This window comes from Anopheles merus, chromosome X (genome assembly GCF_017562075.2).
Source record: "Anopheles merus strain MAF chromosome X, AmerM5.1, whole genome shotgun sequence".
Lineage (NCBI taxonomy): Eukaryota > Metazoa > Arthropoda > Insecta > Diptera > Culicidae > Anopheles > Anopheles merus.
In genome coordinates, this window is record NC_054081.1 from 6,219,959 (window position 1) to 6,243,427 (window position 23,469).

Genomic DNA, 23,469 nt, shown 5'->3' on the forward strand with positions numbered 1-23,469 from the left:
AACAACAAACTATCATACATTTCACAAAAAATATAACAATAAGAGATTCACAAGAAAGTAACTAGCTACTTTCTAATTAAATAATCCGATAGGGCCCTGGATAGCAACAGGGAGGATACCCTATCAAATCTACAGGACAAGATAAATGATTCTTTCCATAGCTACCTGCTCGATTAGTTTAAAGTCACTGTTGTAAAAACCACGGTCCTGAAGTTAATAAAGGCCAAACTCCAATTAGAAATTAGGTGAACCTTACAAGTTTTGTTAAAAGCAAAAATGAATAAAAATGAATAATTTTTGTGTAGTAATAATAATAATTCTAGTACTAAACAATAAACAGATGTTAAATTTAGGTGGAATAGATGTGGACGGCATCGTTACGCAATACGACCGGTATTTATATTTTGATGAAACATTATCAAATCCTTCCGATGCAAATAGCCGTGCATAGTAGTTGGAGGCGTAGCACCTTGGTTGTTACGAGTTCAGTTCCCGATTGCGCGCCTGCACCCGTGCGTCTCTATGCGCGAATGTGTAAACACTTTTTTTTTGTACATTAAACAGCCCCTACAAACTCAATATCAATAGTTTATTTCCTCCTTTTCGATAGAAGGTACCAAAATATGGATAGGAGAGACACACAAAAAAAAACACATACACACATCTCACCGTCCCACTTGGTTGATGAGAAGGGATGCCAGTGTGGTGTCCCTCGCGTAATACTGCTCGCCGAAAAAGTGCCTCCAGTGCTCACGCTCTCTCACATCCCCAGTGCCCTAGGGAGTTATACCGGGGTTTTGCCCCGTGCACGACCCTGGTGTGTTCCAGTAACGCCCCGCGTGTGCGTACGTACGGCGTATCCGGTGCGTTCGTCGAGTAAAGCACACCCTTGCCTGCTCTCATCGTCACCGTTCACCGTCGCTTCTCACAGCTCACGCACGGCGCTCGCTCGCTCGCGCGCGGTGAGAAAACCCGAACACACCACACACAGCAGCAGCAGCAGAGTGAAACGGGTACGGCGCGCGGGATTCGAGCTGGCTCGGCGAAGCAGTCACACGCCAGTAGCGCTAGTATTCCGTAAGCTTCCGTCCGGTGCGGCTCGATACACACACCCGCTTTCCCGAGAGTGGCGTGTGCGTTTGTGCGTGCGTGCGTGCGAGTGTGTGAAGGTTCGTTTTTCCGGTCGAACGTGTCGAAACGCGTTGCACGCGAAACGCGTCGTAGTGTCGTAGAGCAAAAAAAAAAAAAAAAAAAAAAAAAACGGAAGCTGCTGAGTGTCCCCGCCGGAAAAGTGCCGAGTGTGTGATTAGGGTAATTTTGGTTTTGTTTTTAGATTCTCCGAATGTGTGTGTGTGTGTGTGGAGGAGAAGAGAGGGAGGGCGGGTTGGTTGATGAAGAGAAGAAAGCGGTGGACGTAACAGTTATTCGCTGGTGTATGCATTTGGCGAGCAAATTCACACTCACTTTAAACAACCGCACAAACGTACGGATAGCGTCCCTGCTCAGAGCATGTGGAGCCTTCCCAGAAATATTGCAGGAACTCCACCTTTGACGGAAAAGTAGACCCACGGTTACGTTTTCCGGAGTGCGGAGGAAGCTCCGATTACTCCCAAAAAGGACTGCCCCGAGTTTTCAGCCGAGGACTCGTTCTCAGCTGACCTGGAGAGGGGTGGTCGTCCGGTACACCGAACAGCCTGGAACGTCCCCCCTACCCGTCCAAAAGGGACCTTACACAGTCAATCAGGCTGACCATCATCCGGTTTCAATTCGCAATCTAATTACTGGTAATAGTGTACGAGTGCGTCGTACGAGTGTGTGTGTACGAGTTTGTGTGAGCGCCTGAAGTAGATAATAGAGGGCAGAGAGTTGCTTGCTATTGTGGAAACTCCCTTTGGTACATCCGTACCCCCTTATTCAGAACACCGCTAGCCGTTAGCACAGGAAGGCACCGGACCTGTAGCATCGTCTCGCAAAAAAAAAGAGAACTAAAACCGATTCCGACAGTCTAAGGACGTTATTATCCTTATTGTGTTATCCCGTTGGGGCGTGTTGGGGCTTTCGGACGTAATAAAAACGGATCCTCCCTGTTGCTCGGCGGCCCGTAGTAGCCTCCATTGCCCTTGGTTTTTTTTTGTTGTTGCTGCTCTGTGCTGTTGCTGGTCGACTCCGTCCGGTACCTTTCGTCGGTAGTTTCGTCCAGCCAGCGGCAGTCAATGAAGGCTTTCATGTAGCAAGATAAGGAGGTATAACAATGAGACACCGGTTCTACCGGGTACCGATGGACGTGCCCGGACGTACGAGGGCATCATCCTGCCAAAGACTCCTTTTAGCAGCAGTCCTATCCCCCCTTTTCCAAATTGGAAGTGCGCCTTTGGAGATTAAAAGCCAGGCAAATGTAGAACAAATGCGGGAAGAATGGAACGGAGGAGCGAAACCCAAAAAAAAACCACTCATCCTCGTTGTCCAGCAGTTTGTGCTCGTGCGAGCTTTAAAGCACATTCCGCGAATCGGTGGTCGGATGGGAAGTTGAGCTTTATCGAACGCCTCCTTTAGAGTAGGTCCTGATAGTGTGTGTGTGTGTGTGTGTGTGTGTGGTACCGTTGGATGGTGTATAGTGAAGAATCGATTCGATCGAAATTCTTGACGCGCGGGGTTTTTTTTCCCTCTCTCGTTCGTTGGTGTCGCTTGCCGAGTACCTTAGGGGTCCTTGCGAACTTTACTGTTCCGCGAACGATTTAGTCACCTATAATCACGGCAGGCGGCTAGGCAGTAGAGTCAGATAACTACGACCGGGGTACTTGGGTACTATGCTCCGGATCTCTGGTAGATCTGCTTCGAGCAGTAGTTTGGAGATAATTCTTCCTTCTATCTGTCCTGTCCATCCGCTCCGAACTGATCGGAAACTTTTCCCTTTTGGGCCACGGGAGCACACACACACACACACACACACACACTCGGGGAAAACGCTCAGGACACAGACCTTGAGCTTCGAACCGTGGCCAAAGTGACAGTGAAACGAATTCGATTACCGGTCGCTGCCACTCACCACAGGAGGGGAGTCTTCCGACCCGTGCCAGCCCGTTGAGAAAGGGCGTGCCTCGATTTGTTTCTTCTTCTTTCGTTTCACTTTCCTCTTGTCCGAGATCAGGATACTTGTGCAGGTGTCTCGTTTTGCTTTCTTTCTTCTGTTGCTTCCCACTGTTTCACTGGCATGCTTTTGTTTTACAGAAAATTCTAGTGCCTAGACCCGTTCCGCCACGGTTGTACTTGAGTTTTTTGGGTTTTTGGAGGTTCACCAGCAGGTCCCGCAATGCGCTCGCGAGTACGCGGTTGTCAAGTGGAGATCTTCCACCTTTCCGGCCCAAGCACGTTGACCAGTGCCGGCGTATCTCCCTTGAGGATTAGTTTTTGAGGTACTTTTTTTCGTTCGTTTGTTGACCGGTGGGTGGCCGGGGTGTCTCGTCTCGTCGCACTAACCTCAAAAACGCTTCGTTTCAAGCCAGCCTATCAATCAACACTTCTATCAACCCTTGCCGGGACCATCCCCTGCTCGCCGAATGGCTGGCTGGGTGTCTTTAGCGTTCTCTTTCGATGTTTCCTGCAGCACGGCGAGAGCGGCCGGTACGTGCCGAAGGATTGTTTGGCCGCCGCACCGACTGAACTGACCGAGTGCGTGCCGAGGCAGGCAGTGCTACCAGGCATCAGTGGCTCTCCACTCCACTGCGAGTGTGTATATGTGTGTGTGTGCGCGTGAATGTATGCAAAGTGTAAAATAGTGTAAACCGTGCTGCGGTGCTTACTGGGCAGCCACGCGAGGCAAAAGCCCGCGCCAAAAATAGTGCCTCGGCAACCTGCCGAAATAGTGCGCGTCTTCTCTCGAAGCGGATCGCTCGATCTACCTGCTCGAATAACGAAAACGATACATTGCTTCCCCGAGCAGCGGACTCGGACAATCGTGCTTTTGTTTGTCTGCTTTTGCTCTGCTGCCGTACGGCCGTTCGCCATCATCTCCAGCAAACAGTGCAATAGGTAAGTGGCAGTAGTGTGGTAGTGTGTCTGCTATTTCGTTCCTTCTTATTGTAACTGGGGGAAAAAAATGGAGCTAAAAATATAGTGGTCGCTCAATAGTTAGCTCATTCTTCTGCTCAGTGCAAACGATTCGATTCTCGTCTAATTAGGCACCGTGCATGCAATGGTGACGCCTCGGTGTAAACCAGCGGTCGGAAAGGTCTTGCGGCAACGTTTACTCTGGCCCGCGAGAGGATTTGACTGATTTTGGAGAAGCGGGAAGAAACTATCTGTATGAGCGTTACTGAATAACGGCCGAAGCCGTTCTTTCTGCATGAAAAAACAAAATCCTGAAGTTCTTTTAGCATAACAGTCCGTCGTACTCTTCCAACTTTGATTATCGTGAATATGGATAGGCGGGGACATTCAGATTATTCAGATAGCTTAGGAAATAAGGCCAATTCTTCTTACGCCTCATTCCTGAATGATTGAAGTCTTGCGCGGAATCCTGCTGAAAGCAAATACTATCTTTTCCGCAAATCTCCAAGGTCCAAGGTAATGAATTTTGATATCGTTCGTCTGCTTGTATATCATGAATCCGTTACATGGTGGTATATTAAGACATGCTCCATAGACACGACGATTGTGCTTGCTGTGTGCTTTCAGGAGCAACTGATATCCAGCTATCCTTTTATCTTTGGTTATTTAGATATTTCTCTTTTGCCAACCTCTGTGAATAATTTACAAAATTTGTAACCCTTTACCATATAAGTTTAAACATTTCTTAAAGCATTCTTTATTATGAGTGTTCGAAGTCATATAGTTTCAACATATCTTTTGCAGATGCTTAGCAGTCTTTAAAGTTGTTAAACCTTTAAAACGTTCTGAAGAAGCTTATATGACTGTCTGTTAAAACTAAAATTGAAGTTTTGATGGCTGGCTTTAATCAACCTGTTTAAAGACTTGTTATTTGAGACTAAGGCATCAGGATCAATTGATCTTGTGAAATGCATATAAAGTCTTGAATAAAGGGAAGCTGGGAACAGACTATACAGGTTGTACATGAAATACGCTATTAACGCAAAACGTGGATAAACCGAGTATTTCTATCTTCTGCGTAAGTTGTATTTTGCAGTTTTCAACCATTAAATACTTTTTCTGATAGTTTTATCCCCTTGTAAAGATTATTAGCTATTTGTCTAATTCTACTGATCTATGCAGGGGATAAAACAGAGAAATCCGCGGTTATGTAAATATGCGTATCTCTGACACTGCCTGTGCGCGGAGAATCTTAAAACTTGCTAGTCTGCACAAGCGCTTCCTAAAGCTATGTGCTGTTTAAAACGATTTTAACCACACATATTGCACTACAAATCGTCTGAACTTGTGATCAGGAAAGTCCTTCCGATCGTAATCCAATAGAATCCATTTTTATTAATATGATTGTTGATTTTTGTGTCCAATATGTGCCAGTCATGTTGATATTTTGATAAAGATGCATATTATTAAGGCGCATTGATATGTTTCAAATCATTGATGGCATTGATTTCTGCTCATACGCGAACGATTTCAACAACAAAAATCAAGACAACATAATAATGCTCAAATAATTCTCAACCATTTCTATGACTTCATATTCGATGCTTCATTGCCGTTTCAAGAACGTATCCATAGGAAAAGGCTGTACTTTTGGTAGTTTATTTGCGCCTCACATCTTAAAGGTCTAGAAATGATTTAACTAGTAGTCTTTACAGAGTTCTGTAGCTGGGCCCTTTCAGTCTTAAGTGAATTTTGTTATAGTCTTATTAGATGATATACGACATTCAGATAAAAAAAGAAGACCTATTGGAATAACCGTAGCAACATCATTAAAACTATGATAAGATTTAAAATGTTCCTTGGGGCAACTCCTATTTGAACCAGACCAAGATTGACCTCGCTCAATTACAAACAATTGGACAGTTTTCGCCCCCACACACACACACACACTGGCGCCATGTCAGCAGGTCGTGACCTCCCCAGCACGCTCTGCTAATCCAGTTTTCCTTTGCCAGATTAGAGCCCACATATATTGCGCTCGGCAGGCAATCGAGCCAGGTCAACGGTTTGGGCGAGATTTGTGCAATTGATTAGTGTGCTAGAGCTAGGGGGTGAACGAGGGAAGGTGATTTAAGTCGCATCAATTACGCATCCCAGCGTGTCTAATTCACCAGCACGAGGGTGCGCGCGGGGGGCCGGCAATTTTGCAGCTGAATGCCGCCGAAATCCGATTAGCATTAGGCGTGGTATTAACGCGCGCGAATGTCTTTGCCGTTCGATTTTATTTGATTAGCGACATCGACATCAGGCAGATAATCTCAGGGACAGAGCTGTTGCTGTTGTGTCGGTTAATTTTGGTGCTATTCTTCCTGTCTCAGTTCTACCGTTTCGCGTGTTTTCTTCTGTTTGTTCCTTCCCGCGGCTGCACGCCACAATTTCCGGCTTCCTGTGCGGCGCGACCCCAACCATATGGGCCGCCAGTTGGGCCGCCGGTAGGGTTTCACGTTTCACGGAGGCGCGCGACACCGAACGCCATACGGTTTTAATTGCCCTCCTGGAACGCGCCGTCCGCTAGGATCTCTCTCTGTGTGTGTTTTTTTGTTCCATTATCTTCGCCCCTTTTCCTTCCGCTTCGTCTCGGGCGCTCGGGCTGAGGGCGAATTAGGCAAAGAGACAGGAAGGATCGGTATGGCTTCATCAGTTGGAGGAGTTTTGTGTGTGTGTGTTTGTTATTTCGAGAAAAAAAAAATGAGAGCAAAAGTTTGAAGAACAAAAAAAGGCCAGCGCGTAGTTAATTTTCTCGAGTTTGCTTCCGTTTTTGTTTTTCGTTACTGTTCTTCTCGCTATACTCTTGCAGCAACTGAAGCGTTGGCGAGTAAAAATGAACCCACGGGAAGAGCGCCCAATAAACGTTGCAAGAGGCGCAAACCAGGCACCAGACGGACGCGAAGAAACAACAAACAGCGTGGAAGGAAACAACTTTTTTTTACACACGGAGGGTGCAAGGGCAAACACACACACACAGCTTGTGCATCCGTGACGATCATCGTGAACCATCAAACAAAACTCGCGGCTGAACTGCTCCCCCAACCCGCGCACCGGTTTGCAGCTGAGAGTAAATAAATAAATGCGGAGTGCGGAGGGTTTTTCCTTCGCCGCCGGGGGGAGGGGCGATAATCCCCGAGCGTCCCGGATTAGCGCGCCAAGGGAATCGGGTGCTGGGAAAATCGACACGTAGCCACGAAAAACGGCAGCAAAAGGGAAGACGTTTAAGGCAGGCAGCCAGAAAAGAGGGTGACGAAAAAAATGCGACGAAGTACTCTCACACGGAGAGACGGAGGGCCCAAACACGCGGGAGTAAACTGTACTAAATGATTGTAAAGGATTATTCGGAAGTTCCCTTTTTCTCGGGGCTTCCCTCGCAGGCCTGGGAGCGGAGGTCTTTAATGGGTACGATTTGTTTTCGGTGCTGCCGTTGCTGGGTTTTAAGGGCCTTCCAAATGGGGGAAGTTATTTGGAACATTTGAAAAGGACGTGCTGAAAGTACAGCCAATCCAACAGCTCAAAACAGATTTTCGGCAGCCCTTAAAGCAAACAGTGATATTCAAAGGATTGTTCGCTGAAGTTGTTTTCAAAGGGGTTTGGGACTAAAACAAAAAAGAGTTGTCCCTGTGGTGGATATTGGTGGACAGGGTGTCAGCTATATGCAGGTTAGTCCTCCAACAACTCCAATCAAACATCCAATGTTTGAAAAGATTTTGAGACAACTTCTCAATATTGGGGATTTTTGTTTTGATTTTGTTTCTGTTTGCAATTACTCCAATCACGAAGATATCAGGACCTAATACTCCAACTGCAAGAACTCATAAACTCGATCTTAAAACTACAACGTAAGGAGATTCGTTTGGATATACTAATTGAATAAGGAAATGATGTTCGTTGCTCCAAACTGCAGGAAACATAATGATGTCCTTGCGATGAACCTGATGTTCCTGATGTCCAACACAGCTCCAACAAAAGATATTGTGACTTACTTACTTATTTACTTATGCGGCGGTACAACCGCTTTGCGGTCTTGACCTGCCTCACGAGTGTCCAAAACTCGCGCCTTCGTCTTCCGTTATTCCACGCCATCTTGCCACCTCAATTTGGGCCTTCCACGCCTTCTCTGTCCTTGTGGAGGGCCTAAAAAGACTTTACGGGCAGGGTCGTCCGTTTCCATGCGTACAACGTAGCCAGTTCACCGGAGCCTGGCGAGCTTGATAAGCTGCACGATAGTTCACCGTACATCTTGTGTAGCTCTTCGTTATAACGGCTCCTCCATTGCCCTTGCACACATACAGGGCCAAGTATCCTTCTGAGCATCTTCCACTCGAACGCGGCTAAGAGGGTTTCGTCAGATTTGGACATGCTCCATGTCTCAGAGGTGTATGTGAGTACCGGTACTATATAGGTGCTATACAGTCCCAGCTTCGTCTGTAGCGACAGGTTCTTTGAGGTGAACTGATTTCGCAGGCTGTAGGATGACCGGTTGGCAGCCAGTATCCTTGCGCGCAACTCAGCTTCCAAGCTTTTGTCGTTGCTGTCCTTTCATCCGAGATAGGTGAATTGTGGGACGACTTCAAAATTGCGTCCACCTACGTAGATTCTGATGATGTATTGGTAGGTCCGCTGATGTTGTCACCATCAGTTTGGTCTTTGCCTCGTTTATCTGCAATCAGAGGTTCTCTGGCGCTTGCTCGATCCCTTGGTAGGCGTCTGCTACGTAGGAGAGTCGCAGACCAATGATGCCTATATCATCAGCGTAATACCAGGATCTGGGTTGACTTATAGAAGTTGGTTCCCGTAGTATCCACCCTCGAGTCGCGGATGGCCCTCTCAAACGTGTGTGACCAGAGTGTGATATTGTGACATAAATATCAGAAAGCTCTGAATTCGCATAGAATTCCAATTTGTTTTTTAAAGAACATGGCTCACTTTGAACTCTCAGAATGTGTTTGAATGTTTCATTTATTAGGAAGAAAATACGGCACTCTCTTGTCCAATAGCAAAACATGCAAACAATTACTGCTTGTACAGTATGTACTTCCTTCTGCAGGCATCCGGAAGTGCTGACTCATACCGAGTTCAGGAAAAGAGAGACATTCCTCAATATCCAGCTAGGACAGTAACAGGAATTGTAGAAAAGATGCTACGAACACTGTTTGCTCCAGCGATATTGGATGATTGAACTCAGCAAGGAACACGAGAAACGGGAAACTGAAGTTCCAGTCCCAAGCGAAGCGGCGTAAATATTGCAAGTCAGTGCGACCTTCAACTGCACGGAGAAAGCAACGATTGCAACGATTCCGCAAAAATATGTTTGCTGTAATAATATACGCCCCGGGGCTCGATCACTGTCCATTCCCATTTTCCTCCCCCACCATTCGATCGGGTTCCGGCCCGAGCACAACGACCCACTGCCGTCACCTGCTCCAAATCCATCGCCCCGGAAATCCCGTGGGCTGGTGCGCTGTTGATTCAATGTCGGGAAAACATTCATACACACACACGCGCGCGCGCGGCGACGGATAACAAAAGCCTGGGGCAATGGGTTAAGCTGTCAGGCAGGATTTTCGCCCGGGAGTTTTTTTTTTTTTGCGCTCGAGAAAGGAAACACGCGACGAAGAATCGCGCCCGCACTTCTTTGTGTTTTGCTTGCGACAGATGAAAGAAAATTCCACCAGTGGAAAGCGAAGCTAGCGAAAGATGACGAGCAAACAGCGGAGATGGAAGAAGTGCGGGGACAAAACAACACACACACCGGCAGAAGACGCACCACATGCACAAGGGCGGGTTCTTTGTGCGCCGTTTTAGTCCTCCCGGTTTTTTTTTGGTGTGCTTGTGTCCCTTGGTTTTGTTTGAGGCATGTTGGTGGGGCCGGGTTTTGCCGGGTGGGGTGCTACGCGGGAGTGTAGGGGACGGGCGACATCATTAAGGGGTCACGGTGCCGTTTTCGGCGAATGCATTTGCGCCACATTCCCGGGGCCGGGCCCATCCCCGGCTGCTTCTTCCTGCAGGCATGAAGGCACATGTGTGTGTGTGTGTGTGTGTGTGTGTGTGTGTGTGTGTGATTTGCTCCAGTGCATGCGGGAGAGTGGTGGGAAGGGCGGCGGGAGGGGTAAGCCCGAGATCGATCTTGACAGACTTGTCAGCGTGTTCACAGTGGCGCGAGGCTAATTGCGGTGCAAGTGGATTTATTTTTGTCAATCAGCCCCCCCCCCCCCCCGCGGATTCACCCGTCCGCGTGCCCGTTGCCATCCGGGGAGCGATCGACATAAAACGTCTATTTCGTTTTGGTTGGCGTTGTCGTTGCTGCTGCTGCTGTCGCTCCCCACTGCTCTGCCGGAGACACGGATGCCGGAGGAAAAGGTCGGCCAGCTTTGTCTGCTCCGTTCCGAAGGGCGAACGTTTTCGGTACGTGAGTTGTGTGTGTGTGTCTGCGTGTGCTCTTGGGTGTCGTTTATTCGTGCAGGAAGGGTGGGACCATTCTACGAACGTGCTGCTAGGGGGGTTTCTTTTTTCGTGGGAATTGCATTTCTGAAAAGTTGTCAAACTAAGACGCCACCGCTTGGGAGAAGATTTGAAGGAACTGGTTGGATTTTACGAAGGAAAAATAAAACTTGTGCCACACCAGACGCATGCAGCTTCAAAACCCATCTAAAACCAAGTAACCAAGCCGGGTACGTGAGTGATATAAACTATTCGTCTGGCTAATAGTTTGATGTACGGTTGGCAGTTTACGATGGTGAAGTAAGAGCTGCGACGCTGATTTAACGTCCCCTTGTGGAACAATTTCATGCCGAACTCATGTCCCCCGTGATGGTGGAGTACACTGTTGCCCAGGGTTTACGTAGCCAATCTGCCGTTGCCTAACTAGTTATCAGTTTTCGTTAAGTTTCAATTGAGCGTCGTAAACCCGCTGATCGCGAGGATTCAAACTTTCCAATGACTGTTTGATGCTTTACAAAGGGGCGGACCAGCACTGACGATCCTGCATTTATGTCACATATGATGCTATAAAATTCCCCCCCCCCCCCCTCCCCAGACGCTGAAAACACTCAAACCTGGAAGATTTATGGCGGTTGATCCGTGAGTGGCATGGCATGGGAAATCGATTCCGCAGCAACCATTACTTGGCGCTATTTATCTGTGCGACCCCAGACACCAGAGTTTCGAGATCGAGATGCTGCAGCTCTATTGCGATCTAGACGTAGGAAAAATTCCCATGAGAGAGAGAGAGAGAGAGAGAGAGAGAGAGAGAGAGAGAGAGAGAGAGAGAGAGAGCATCCTTTTGTGTTGTCCGGATTTGTCCATCGCTTTGCAATGTTCTAGTCTGACGGCCGCAGACCTGGCCTCTAAAGATTCATGAATCTCAAAGAATTTGTGAACGTCGAAAGATATATGAATCTTCAAAGATTTGCATATGATATGATTTGCAAAATAGGTAATTTGCGCGATCTCACCAAACCACATCGCCAACATCTTAAACAACATTTTAAACCCGCCGTGGCTTTAGTCCGCGCATGGACCGTCTCCCCGTAGCAAAACAAACCAACCGGCTGCGTGGACTTGCCAAGAAGTCCCGAAAGCCTGTATAACCTGGCATGACCACGTAGGTTGTTGCTTCAAAAAGAGGAATAATGAGAAGCTCAAGCTCTATGAATTTTTGGAGATCGTAAAAATCTCGTGAGATATGAATCTTTTGAAATTCACGAATCTTTCGAGATTCATGAGTCTTTTGAGATTAATCAATCTTTGGCAATTAAAGAATATTTGGAGATTCATAACTCGTTGCAACCGGGATTCGGATTCATTGAATCATTTCAAAGATTCATTCAGATTCATGAATCTGAATCACATTTACCCAACACTACTGCATCCATTAGCCGTCGGTGAGCATTTGCCCAGCCTTTCCGCGTTGTGTTCGGTGGAGCTCCAAGCGATGGGATTGTTAGACCTTTTTTGGTTTTATTGGTACGAAATGCTGCCCATTACCGCCGTTACTCTGGTCTCTCTCTTGCTCGCCTTTACGGGCCTTGGTGCATATACATATTTTGACGGCCACTTTGGATGGTGCGCTAAGTTCGACCGTCGTTTAATGCGGCATTAGCGACTAAATGGTGACAGTTTGGAGCAACCACAAAAAAAAATAGAAAGGCCTTTTCGGTAGTGGTTTCCAATTTTTGTGTTTGGGATTGGGTTTTAGGTAGGAACACACGGGAATACAACGTAAGTTTTAGAGTGGACGCAAAAAAAACCGACAGGTTGTAAGATTGATTCCTCTTGGATATTGATGCTTGTACCCTGAAGATTATGGAGAGAGCATCTGCGATTTTGAGCGAAGCGGTACGAGCTGTACAGTGCAGAACGTGCTTAAAACCATTGGAGAACAGTTCGCGATAACTCTGCAATATGTCTCACCTGATGGGATTAGAATTCGGCGCACCAATCGGCTTGGAAAGTCTGAAGTATAAAGAGCAGGCTGTAAAAGAGCATTAATTGCTTCCTTCGAACTGTGCATCCGTTCCCGCCGCTGTTCGTAATTCCCTCCATGATGCTTTTGATGGCTGTTTTGCCTCCAATTCTCAGCACTGTCAGCACATTGTCAGAAGTTCAGACGCTAGCGATGGCTACAAAAAAAAAAAAGATACGAACTAGAACAGCTTATGTCAACTCGCTCTCCCGACGGTGTGATGTGTGTTCGATGCTGCTTTAGGAACCACTAATGCTCTTTGCGAAAAGTAAACCGCTCTTTTCGCTTTCGGTCCTGCTCGTGCATGACGCTCCCTCCCCACAGGGCCGCACCCAGTCTTTACATCTACAAATAGCGCCGGCAAAGGCAGCAACTGCTCCACCGCAGCCCAAGCGGCCCAGTCACGTACGTACGTACAGTGGGTGTACCGGTGCACGTGGAAAAAGAAGGGTTAGTTTCTTCGCCATTGCTCCAATCTCGTTGGTGCAATGATGCGTAGCGCATTTGCAAAGTTTTCATCGCGTTGGATTTTGTTCTTTAGGCGCGCGCGATGCTCTACGAAGTCCGAGGGCTGTGTTATTGTTTCGTTGTGCATCAACAAGCGAGAGTCCATCCACTAGTTGCCACTTTCACTCAGCTCACTAGTTGTACTAGTAGCACCCTTGGCAAGGTATGTGTTTGTAGCCTCCTCTCCCCTAAGGTGGACATGGACATTAATGCAGCAGGACATATTTGACGTGGAAAAGGGGCATGTGGGAGTAGTTTTTTCTCCCGTATTCTGCCAGCAATGTTCGGCTGCTCGAATTTACACATGTTGCAATCGCCATCGAACGGTGTTACGGTGAAAGCAGAGAGCAAAGTTATTACTTTCGCTGCATTGCTGCCAGCTGTTTTGTGTGTGTGTGTGTGTGTGTGTCTTGCCCCTGCTGGAGCAAATAAATCAGCAACAAACTAAAAGGCAGAACATGGTCACGGATGGTAACATATGAGCGGCTGCAACTGGAACCATTATTACACTGAGCTGCTCGCTGTGTGTAATGTGTAATACAGCGCATACAACGGTCGTGCATACTTTAACGCTCGCATTTACGAGCCCTTCCCGCTTCTTTCTACACACTCTGCACTGCTCGGTAAATCTTGCCCCGATCAGCGCCGTACGCCGTAATGATAAGCTCGTAAAGGTGGCGGCGCTTTTCACCGGTCCGCCGTTTCGTGCTGGGTACTACACAAAGCGGGCAAGGAATTAAAGAACCCGAAACGTACCGCCAACACCGCCCCAAACACGAGCAGTTCGTTAAAGCCTGCCTGAAGTGACGCGCGTAATGCCGCTCGTTTTGGCACGAGATGATGCATTAAAAATTAACGATTATTTGTGAAAGTGCGCATCTACGCGTGAGCCCGCGCAACAAAAAGTGAGGACAAACTCCCGAGCAAAAAGGTAGCCGCCCCGCCCCGGCATGGAAAATGGAAAATAATAACAGTAAAGGACTGTTCGATGGAGGAGTTTGGGCAGTGGGAGTTACACCGAAAAGATTCGGGTTTTTCTCGCAAAACGACACAAAAGAAGAAACAATCGGAGCACTGTCGGGTGAAGGTAGAAGCGGATGGGGGGTGGATACCGCCATCAGAGGGACGCGTAATGATGGCGATGGTGATGGTTCGCGATTGCCCGAGCACCGATGGGGAAGTTGCCCGGGCTACAGCACGTACACATGTCGACGCCGACAAGTAGGTGTCAAAAGGTGTGGATGGCGACCCAATCGGCTGAAATGGGGCCATTTCACGTGACAAAAAGGAAAGGAAAAGAAAAAAAAAACACCACTATCGAAATGGCCGTCCGGGGAGTTTGAGTTAGTTCTGGCGTGGTGGCTATCCGTCCCGCTTGCTGTATGCCGCAAGGGAGCAAGGGGTTATTAGGTTCGGTTTATCGGGCTGTTAATTTTGTTTGATTGCTTTTCCAATTGCCTATCACACCTTTTTTATTTGTTTTTTATTCGACTGTTTAATGTTTAATGATATCAGTTTTAGTTTTGCGTACTATTCTTTAATCTTTTCGCGTGCCGGGGGCTTTCCCTTGTATTTTATAGCCTTGCTCTTCATTGAATTAGCATTTCCTACTTTTTTTACGATCACTTGGTTGAATGGTGATGCATCAACTCAAATACATTGATCAGTCAACATCAATCAACAGTGCAGGAATGGGCAGATGACAATAATTCTCAATTCTGAAGAACTTTGAACATATATGTGAGCGTTGTATATGAACGCTCGTAAAAGTGCTTTTTTGTAGCCTTCTAGTTTGAAGACTTCTTCCATTAGGATCACTTAAATGTCGTGCAGCCATGCTTCATAGCATTTTCATCTTCAGAGTATATCTCTTACCTATTTAATAGATGTCCTTACTAGGTAACAATCGAATTAAGCTGCTGTGGCTGCTAATAATATTGAAAACAATGTACTTCTCAGGGTTCTTTGCTACCCAAAATTCTTGAAGTAACCTATTTGGCACAGTAATACATGTGCTTTGACATATTTCGATGCTTCTCCGTTCAAAATTCATACGCAAGGGCTCCAAAATTTAGCTGTTGAGGTCTAGATCAATTCTGGTTTTAGCTCCAGCATTGCGGTCCAATACTTCCTCTTGGGATTGTTGATGCACTACTAGACCTTAAACGCAGCTTTTACGCGATTCGAGTAGAGTCGAGTGCTCTTTGAAATATGCATGTTGTTTTAGAAGCCTGGTAGGGCAAATCCTTCAAGACGACAAATAGCGGATCCCGGAGATTACTTACAAAATTATAATGTTAGCTTAACAATATGGAATTTTCCTATCGATAATCAAACGAAATGATGTATTCTACTGTTATTTCATTGAGTTATCGTTTATTTTTATGTTGGTCCTTCAAGTTTGTTTCCCGCGAGGATTGAGATGTCGAGAACCACAGGCTCTGGTACCTGGAGAACATTTCGTACTTTACACATTTCTATAGACACCTTCAAACCGCAATTAGCAGCCGAATAGTTCGGTTGCAAATTAGACCAGATATAGTTAGCAATATTCAACTTGACGACGAGACATATCCATTGCAAGAATAGATGAAGCCTAATTATGCCACAATTCTGGAAAATGCCCTGGAGAACACGATCGCTCAACACCAAACATGTTAACCAACATATTCAAGTTGGATTATACTTGATCGGGAATCATCCCGTGTGTCACTCTCATATGTGTTCCCCTAACTATTTCTCAATTGCATTTAAGTATCAGTGACCATCTCTATATCGTAAGCAATATTGGTTCATGATAACAATCTGTGCAATCAAATCATCCAATAACGTTTCAAAGTTGTCATCGTTTGATTTATCCATTTGGGGCTTTCAATCCATCAATCAATGTGGGCCTGCTGTAGTGTGTTGTTTAATCTATAGTCCTTCCTCTTATTCCTGTCTTATTGCAATCGGCGTTTAATACGTAAAACGTGTATCTGTAAGCGTGTCCCTGGGTCTTGGAGAATCCACAAATTGATATAGTCATGCGTTTTCTTACAATCTTGAACGAATAGTAAATGAGCCTACATTTAAAGTGGACTCATTATGCTCTTGTCAATTTCTCCTCCTGTTAGGGGATTCATCCGTTCCGAATTGGATGGAAGCTATTAGATTGAAGCTACTGTGGTGCATTAGTGAGGAACAAATATAGTCCCTCACTGATATGTGTTATAATTTCGAGCTAATCGAGCAAAACAAGTGTTGTAATCAGATGTGAAGAGAACTCTCATTTACTCTTACAAAAAATGTTGCAGAAAACGTTTTTTAAAAATTAGTTGAAAATGGATTCCAATTTTAGGTGACAGCGAGTCTTACTACACTGCCGCATGCTATCGCTCATACATTTATCGGCTTGTTCGCGCCCCAGCCACGCCACGACACGGCGATCGATGACATTCCGTGACCCGAATGGATGGATGGACATTTATCCTCAAATAGCAGATTACACCCTCCCCTTCCCCTGCATTTGCTCTATCGATTCTAACCGCATCACTTCCACACCCAGGGTGGGGGAACTTTAATAGGGCCTGCGCCGCGAACTCCATAAGTCAGGCGTGCCGCGGAGTTTCCGCGGGTGTTTTTTTTTATTTTATTTTATATTGCGCACCAGATTACGTGCCTGTCGGGAGTGGGTGGGTGGCAGCGGTTGCCCGTTATCCAAAATTTATGCGTGCGTGTACGCGCTCCGTCCCCGGCAGCCGAAGTGGATTTTTGGGATGTCGACTATAAGTGTGGGACCTTTGATGGTGGGGTCTGCATGGGACGATCGCGCCTGAAATTGGGCTATGTTTTTTTTTTGATAGCTTCCGAGCGTTTTCCGAGTCCGAGTTTACATAACCGCACAGCACATATGGCGGTGGCGTTGGCTTTTATAGCCCGGCTCGTATTTGCGTACTAAACGGGTGGGGGAAGGCTATTTTTTAGCAATTTGCCTCAGCGATCCACGCTGTTTCGCTATGTTTATGGATAATGATGGCGCTCGCAACTCGCCGCTGGAGATGGAGATGCTGTGGGCCTGTTTTTTTCCAGCGCCCCGCCCAATCTTGAAATGGCTAGACAATGTTGTCCTATCTAAACTTTTACTACCTTCCAGCAGTCATCGATTTTCGGCGTTGCCAACAACATGACAATTTGACTTTCTGGTGCTTGACACACACACACATACACAGAGCTGGGAAATAATCTTCCGTCATCGGTCGGCTTCCAGATGGTTTCGATGGCGCACGGGCATTTGACTGCATGCAAGTAATGGCATTTTGGGGGAGTTGGCACCGGCACACTGTAAATTCCACGGGCGAGAAACGGGAACCCCAACAATCCGATCAGCTCCGGAACGCACACTGGAGAGCCATTAAAATGCCACTTTGCTCTTGGTGCGAACAAGGGCGCGACACCGCGATGCACCACCCCGGCAATGGGATGCACATGTGCCGCGCGGGGCAGTCGACGGTACAAGGCGGATGTGGTGCGTCAAACTGCGCCATGTACTGTACTGACACATTTACCACTTGCAGGTGGGTTTGGTTTTTAACAAGTATTTTGCGGACAGAATTTACTGCCCCCATTGCTGTTTCCTGCTGACTGTTGCTGCGATACAGTAACTTAAACACGTTAACTTTGCCTGCCCGACCAAGCACGAGGGTGTGCAGTAATGTGTGGCATGTTCACACCTTCACTGGCCCCCCTTTCGAGGCCCATTTGTGAGGGGTTGGTGGTGTTAAACACTCGCCCAAACAACAATGTTGTGGTTTTTCCAAGTGGCTCCAAGATTGGCGGGTTGGCTGGAAATCGATATGCGATTGCTTTGAAGATGCCACAAGTAATGCAAACACTATGCCGTAGCCCTTGCGTAAATGAATCGGTTTGGGATGTTTGCCTTTCGAGCCCTTTGAAGAGGTGTGAGCGTACATACAGCTTCTGGGCAGCAGCTAATCACAGCGCGACTTTATTCGGTTCTATTTCCATCCCGGCGCTGGAAGTCGCGTTGGCGGCAGTTTAATATCCAGTGCGTCTTTCAACACCTCGGGGAGAAACAAATAAAAAAATATATACTTTCGGCGGACGACATCACCCGGCTTCTGCATTTAATTAAACGGGAGGTGTCCAACATTGCTGAAGACAAGGGAAACGAATCGCTTCGACGTAAGAGTCCCGGGCCAACGGGATGCAATGTTCTTACCAAATGCACGAAGCTGATTAAGACGAAGTGCACCCATTGGATGCGTTGCTGCTGTGCAGTGTTTGCCGCTACCGATAAAAGGCAAAGCGTAAACGTAGACGAGCGAAAGTAATGCGTGGCAGTGTACGTTGCGCTTCGGTGGATGGGAAAATGGGTGCCACTGTTGTATCGTGCCGATGTACAAGGACGAGCGAAAGCTATTTGGCAAATTGAGGGTTGTTGTCTGCAATCGCATGCAGAAGCTGACATGACGAGATGGTTTACATTGAGCTACATGACAAAAACAGGAGAGAAAAATGAAGAAAGATGGTTGATAGAGCACATGGAATGCAGCTGTTTCAATCGTTTTCATTTCATTTGTGTTGTAAAATGGATTATTGAGTGATGCATGTCGATCCAGCAGAAACGTTTGGAGAATTTGAACTCAAGTGTTGGAAGCATTAGAGATGGAATACATTGATGGGCTGTATATTAGCAAAATGACTTGGCTAGTGCCGTAGTTGATTGGCTAAACTCGACCTAATCAAATGTTGAATTGTGCAAAACGTTCGTTCCATCCTTGAGATTGGCATTCTGAGATAGACGTAAGCAAATCGCATAAACGAGGAGTCCTCCAAGGTACAACAGTATTAGGAACTTGCAATAGGGATGACGTATCAAGTAAACTTTGCAAATACCTACCAGCAAAAACACGCTCACAAGCATCCTCGACGCATAAAGTTCACGAAATTCATCAGTTGTAATCTTCAATTTGACAACTCGTTGGTGGTGGAAAAACCATTGGACCTCACCAGCGGCTCGTCCCAAAGATTTATCGCACACACTCGAGTCATCCGAACGTACATACGGAAGCGGGGCCACCGAAATCTATCTTCCGACAGTTTTTGAAATCAATAGCCGAAGAACAGTTTGACTCCGCCGCTGCGCGGACTCACCGTGCCGTCCGTCGGGCGAGACGAGACAGCGAGCACAAAAGCGGTACGAGTTTGTAATTGATCGACCGGACGCAATGCGAGTGCCCATCGCCGCAACCCGGACGACAAAGATCCATCACTTTGCGAAAGGGATGAACGATGGGATGTAAGCCCCCCTTTTTGCGTGGTCCCGCTTGCTGCCTGCCCGGCTGAAGCGACATTTTTCGGCACGGAACACAAATTCCGACGGCCGACGGTGGAAGGCGAAAGGTCCGCAACGGTGCCACTGCCACCGCCTCCACCCTCCCGAGGAACGGGTGGCGAATGAATGATAATGAAGGGAGATGGAGCGCTCGGCGCACTTACGCTAATTATCCGCCCCCGGCGGGGAGTGGGCGGGCTGAGGCACCGGCCCGGCACCGGGCGGGAAAATAAAACAAAGCGCGAGCGAGGGTAGCAGCTGGGAGCTCTGGCCCGCTTTGGCACGCACGGCTGACCGCCGCAAATGACGTGGAAGATAATGGTGTATGCGCAGTGGTGGGTGACGGGCGGGCGGCGTGCAGCTGTCTGTCGAAGTCAATGTCTGTCCGGAGAGTTCACGACATTGGCGAGCGTGGACATCTCGACATTTTGACGCTTCTCTCGGTGTGTGTGTCTGTGTCTTTTTCTCTGTAGGGCTTGGCTGGTGACAGTTTGTCTCCAGAAGAAGCCAACCGTCCGACACATCTACCGCGCGCTTCCTGCTCTATCGTGCGAACCGGAGCGTAATCAGATATCGGAACGTTGGCTGAGTGATGCGTAGCGCGTTCGACAGTGCGTTTGAAGAACGGGGGCGAGGTCCCGGGGAGCGCCGGAACACGCAAAACGGGGTAGTGCACGTTTCATTAAGTATTCTTCGCCGCCGACTGCCACCGACGGGTGCAAGATGTCGAGGACATCATGTAAACATGTCGGAACGGTTCAACCCCCAGGCTCTCGGTCCACGGGGGACAGGGAGGATCAATGTACGCAATTGCCGTTGCGGATAAGATATAAACCCCCATCGCATCCTGCTCCGGCTCCCACCAACCCGACCACGGAGGTCACGGACGGTCGAGATGAATTAAGCGCCCGAGCGAGGTCCACGGGAATGTCAATATTGCGATTACCAACCCCCGCCCTGATGAAACCGTGGACGTAAGTTCGGTCGTGGGCGAAGACACTCTCGTCCGCTAGAGCATTTCACCAGCATGCGACCCCAAAAACTCTGCCCCAAGACCATTCGAACACGGGGGCACACGTTTTGGGAGCATTCTTTCTGGGGTGGGGTGGGTAGGACAGCCTTACGAGCTGTCAAGTCAAGTATCGCACCGTGCCGGGGTACTCACCGATCATCACCTTCTTCCAGCAAACTGATGCGTCCTCCCCCCCCCGGTAGGTTTTATCGCACTTTCGAGTGCGATTTTGTGGCCCTGGAACGGCGTAGACTCATGAAAATCTCGTCTCGATTGCGAAGTGCCTCCTCGTGTGCCGTGGGTGCGCATGTGAAAAAGCAGAGTTGGACATAAAATGCAAAAAAAAAGTTAACTAGCAATAAAGTGGAATCAAAACCGTCCATCGCTGCCCGTCCGTCGTGTATTGGTTCTGGTTGCGGGCGGACGGACTTCTTTCGGAGTCCGTGTTCATCTCACTGACGCAAGCCAACTTTACGTCCGTTTGATGGGTCGTTTCTGCTTGCTGGGATTAATTGCATATACACAAAAAAAGAAAATAAAAAATAACATATAACTTCCACAGACTAGAGAGCACCACGCTTCGCTTCGAACGGATGAGTGACGACTAGTGATGAGGTTCTGTTTGGGGGGGCCGCATGTAACGTAACGTTCCAGTCCCGATCTGACTAGTTATGTCTGAGATCTGAGTTATGTCCGGAATCGTTTGCGATCGGCTAGAATGTTATGGAATCGCCTGGAACTGTTTGTTTAGAATTATTAGACTCGTCCGGACCATTTCCAAACTGTCCAAAAATCTGGAAACTCTGGAAAAGATTCTTTCTTAGGCCTTAGACCTTGCATATGGGCTAGTTGAATCGGTTTATAGAAGTCGTCCGTTAAAGAAATACACTTCGAAGTTCAATGATGGTTCAATGATTCTATTTTTCATTCCACCGTGCGAATCTGGTACCTTAAACAGTTCGGAAGTCAGTCCAAAGTCTGTGCTCCAGTTTTGAAAACATTCGCCCAAACTCGAATGACAATCTCTCTGCCAACACACAACAGTCACCAAGCACCCGGCAGGCGGTCTTCGGCACCTCTATAAAACGCAGCTGAATCTATTCTTTACTCCCTCCCCCCCACTAGCCCCCACTCTCAGCAATGCTCCTCCGATGTCTGAAAATAAAAACACAAACCAGCAGTTGGTCACCCGGGCCCGGTCGTCCAGCCGGATCTCTCTGGACTGTGCAGCTCCACAATTGCGAAAGTGTGTCTATGTTTGTGTGTTTGTATCTGTGTGTGTGTGTGTTCTATGTGTGATGTAACGTGTAGACAAGGCCCGGACGACCAGGTTCACAATTGGGCCGTGTACATTTTATTGAATTGAGTCGAAAGGCAAGGGAGCAACGGCCGCTGCCGTCCCGCATCGCATCGCCCTCGTTCGAACGCTTTGAAAGCAGATAAAAGAACACATCCACCACTCCAAATCCAATCATTTGAATTGTAGTCCGGGCACTGAAGGAGAGCAAAAGAGAATGCGTGCGTGTGTGTGTGTGAGAGAGAGAGAGAAGAGCTTGAACGGAACGCGCTGAATCCCCAACTCGTTGCGAGGACTCGACTCGAGCCTCAATATCCTACAATACAGAGGCAATCGATAGTGGTATTAGCACTTACGCCGCGTATTGCGGTTACGGGAACGGTTAAGAGAGAGAGAGAGAGGGAGAGGGAGGTCGGGGGACCTGCGAAAAAGGTTATCCCTCGTGGCAATGATTGCGTGCGTGCGTTATGTGTAGCGAGGGGCCGGTTCTGCGTACGCCGACGGGATCTGAAGTGCTCTCCGTGACCGAGAGTGGAGATGAAGAGAGCGTACGAGCAGTAGGACCTCTTCGCAAATCTCTTCCAACCACACAGACACACACACACACGCATAAACACACACTCACTCGAAGGCACGCGATAAAAATATATTACACCAATCAGGGGATAAATAAAAATTAATCGCCCTCTCGTGTGTGTGTGTGTGTGTGTGTGATGGCGCCCATGTGCCTTTACCGGCTACGAGGGCTGCCCGCTTGCAAGGCTGCGGAACCCGGCGGAACACATCGATCAGGATCTTCGTGTCGGAGTCGATTTTGGGAGAGAGGAAGCAAAAAAAAAAAAGGAAACCTTCCGCCCTGCCACAGGAAACAAACACTGGGAGGACAAATTGATATGACATACGATACACGGGTTTTTGGGGAGTCGTCCTCGTACTTCTGCAGCCTTCACTAAGGCGCACATCCTCTTACACACACACACATTGGAGTTAATTTAGTGCCCATTGAACGGACGCTGTGTCGATTTGTCTTCCTTTGGGTTTCGCCCGAGCTGTTTCGCGTCCCCGTTCGTCCGTCCAGTGGACCAGAGCATCAATTGAAGAGGATGGGAGGAAGATGGAAAGGAGAGAGAGAGAATGAGAAAAAAAGCTGAAGATACCCTGGGAGGTTCAGTCGGCGTAACGTCAATTGTCGTCCGTCATCGGTCCGGGGTTTTTGGATTGATACCGCACAGGGGTTTCGCCAATTCTTTGCAGACTCTTTGCAACCACTCTCTGGTCCTCTGTCTGTATGTTTGTATGAACGCAGTGGTTCTTCCGGCAGCGATCCACACACACACACACACACACATGACCGGTTCCGGTCTTTTTGAAGTACACATGGCGGTTGTTTGTGGAATTGCAAACCAAAAAAAAAGGGGGAAGAAGTAGCAAAATTTGTTCGCGAATCGCTCGATTGGATTGTGTGTTTGAGTGTGTGTATGCCTGCCATGTGTATAATAGTTCATGCCCGTACCGGGAGGATGCTCGGTATACGCCGGTACCGCGTGGTCCCAGGCTGGTAGTTAATTTCAGCTGGCTTCCTCCTCTATGCCTGTATGTGTGTGTGTGTGTGTGGGTCATTCGCAAACGCTCACCGGAAGGTACTTCTGCCGAAGTGGTGGGGCCTTTCGGTGCCCGGTTACGCTCGAGCGAGCTCCAACGGGCGAGCTCGGCTGCAGGTTATTGGGCTCGTGTTTCCGAGGTTCGGGGGCTCT

The 23,469-nt window shown here is 47.9% G+C and overlaps 1 protein-coding gene across 11 annotated transcripts in view; it reads left to right on the plus strand.

Moving 5' to 3' along the window:
- The first annotated feature begins 1,088 nt into the window (after positions 1 to 1,088).
- Positions 1,089 to 23,469, plus strand: part of LOC121592112 (chaoptin) — a 99,654-nt gene continuing 77,273 nt past the window's right edge. For 2 of the 11 annotated variants that reach the window (XM_041913409.1, XM_041913500.1), the window contains exons 1-2: positions 1,089 to 1,311; positions 3,229 to 4,029. The gene's annotated coding sequence lies outside the window, so the exon portion shown is untranslated. The other 9 variants (XM_041913419.1, XM_041913429.1, XM_041913471.1 and 6 more) reach the window with 9 other exon arrangements.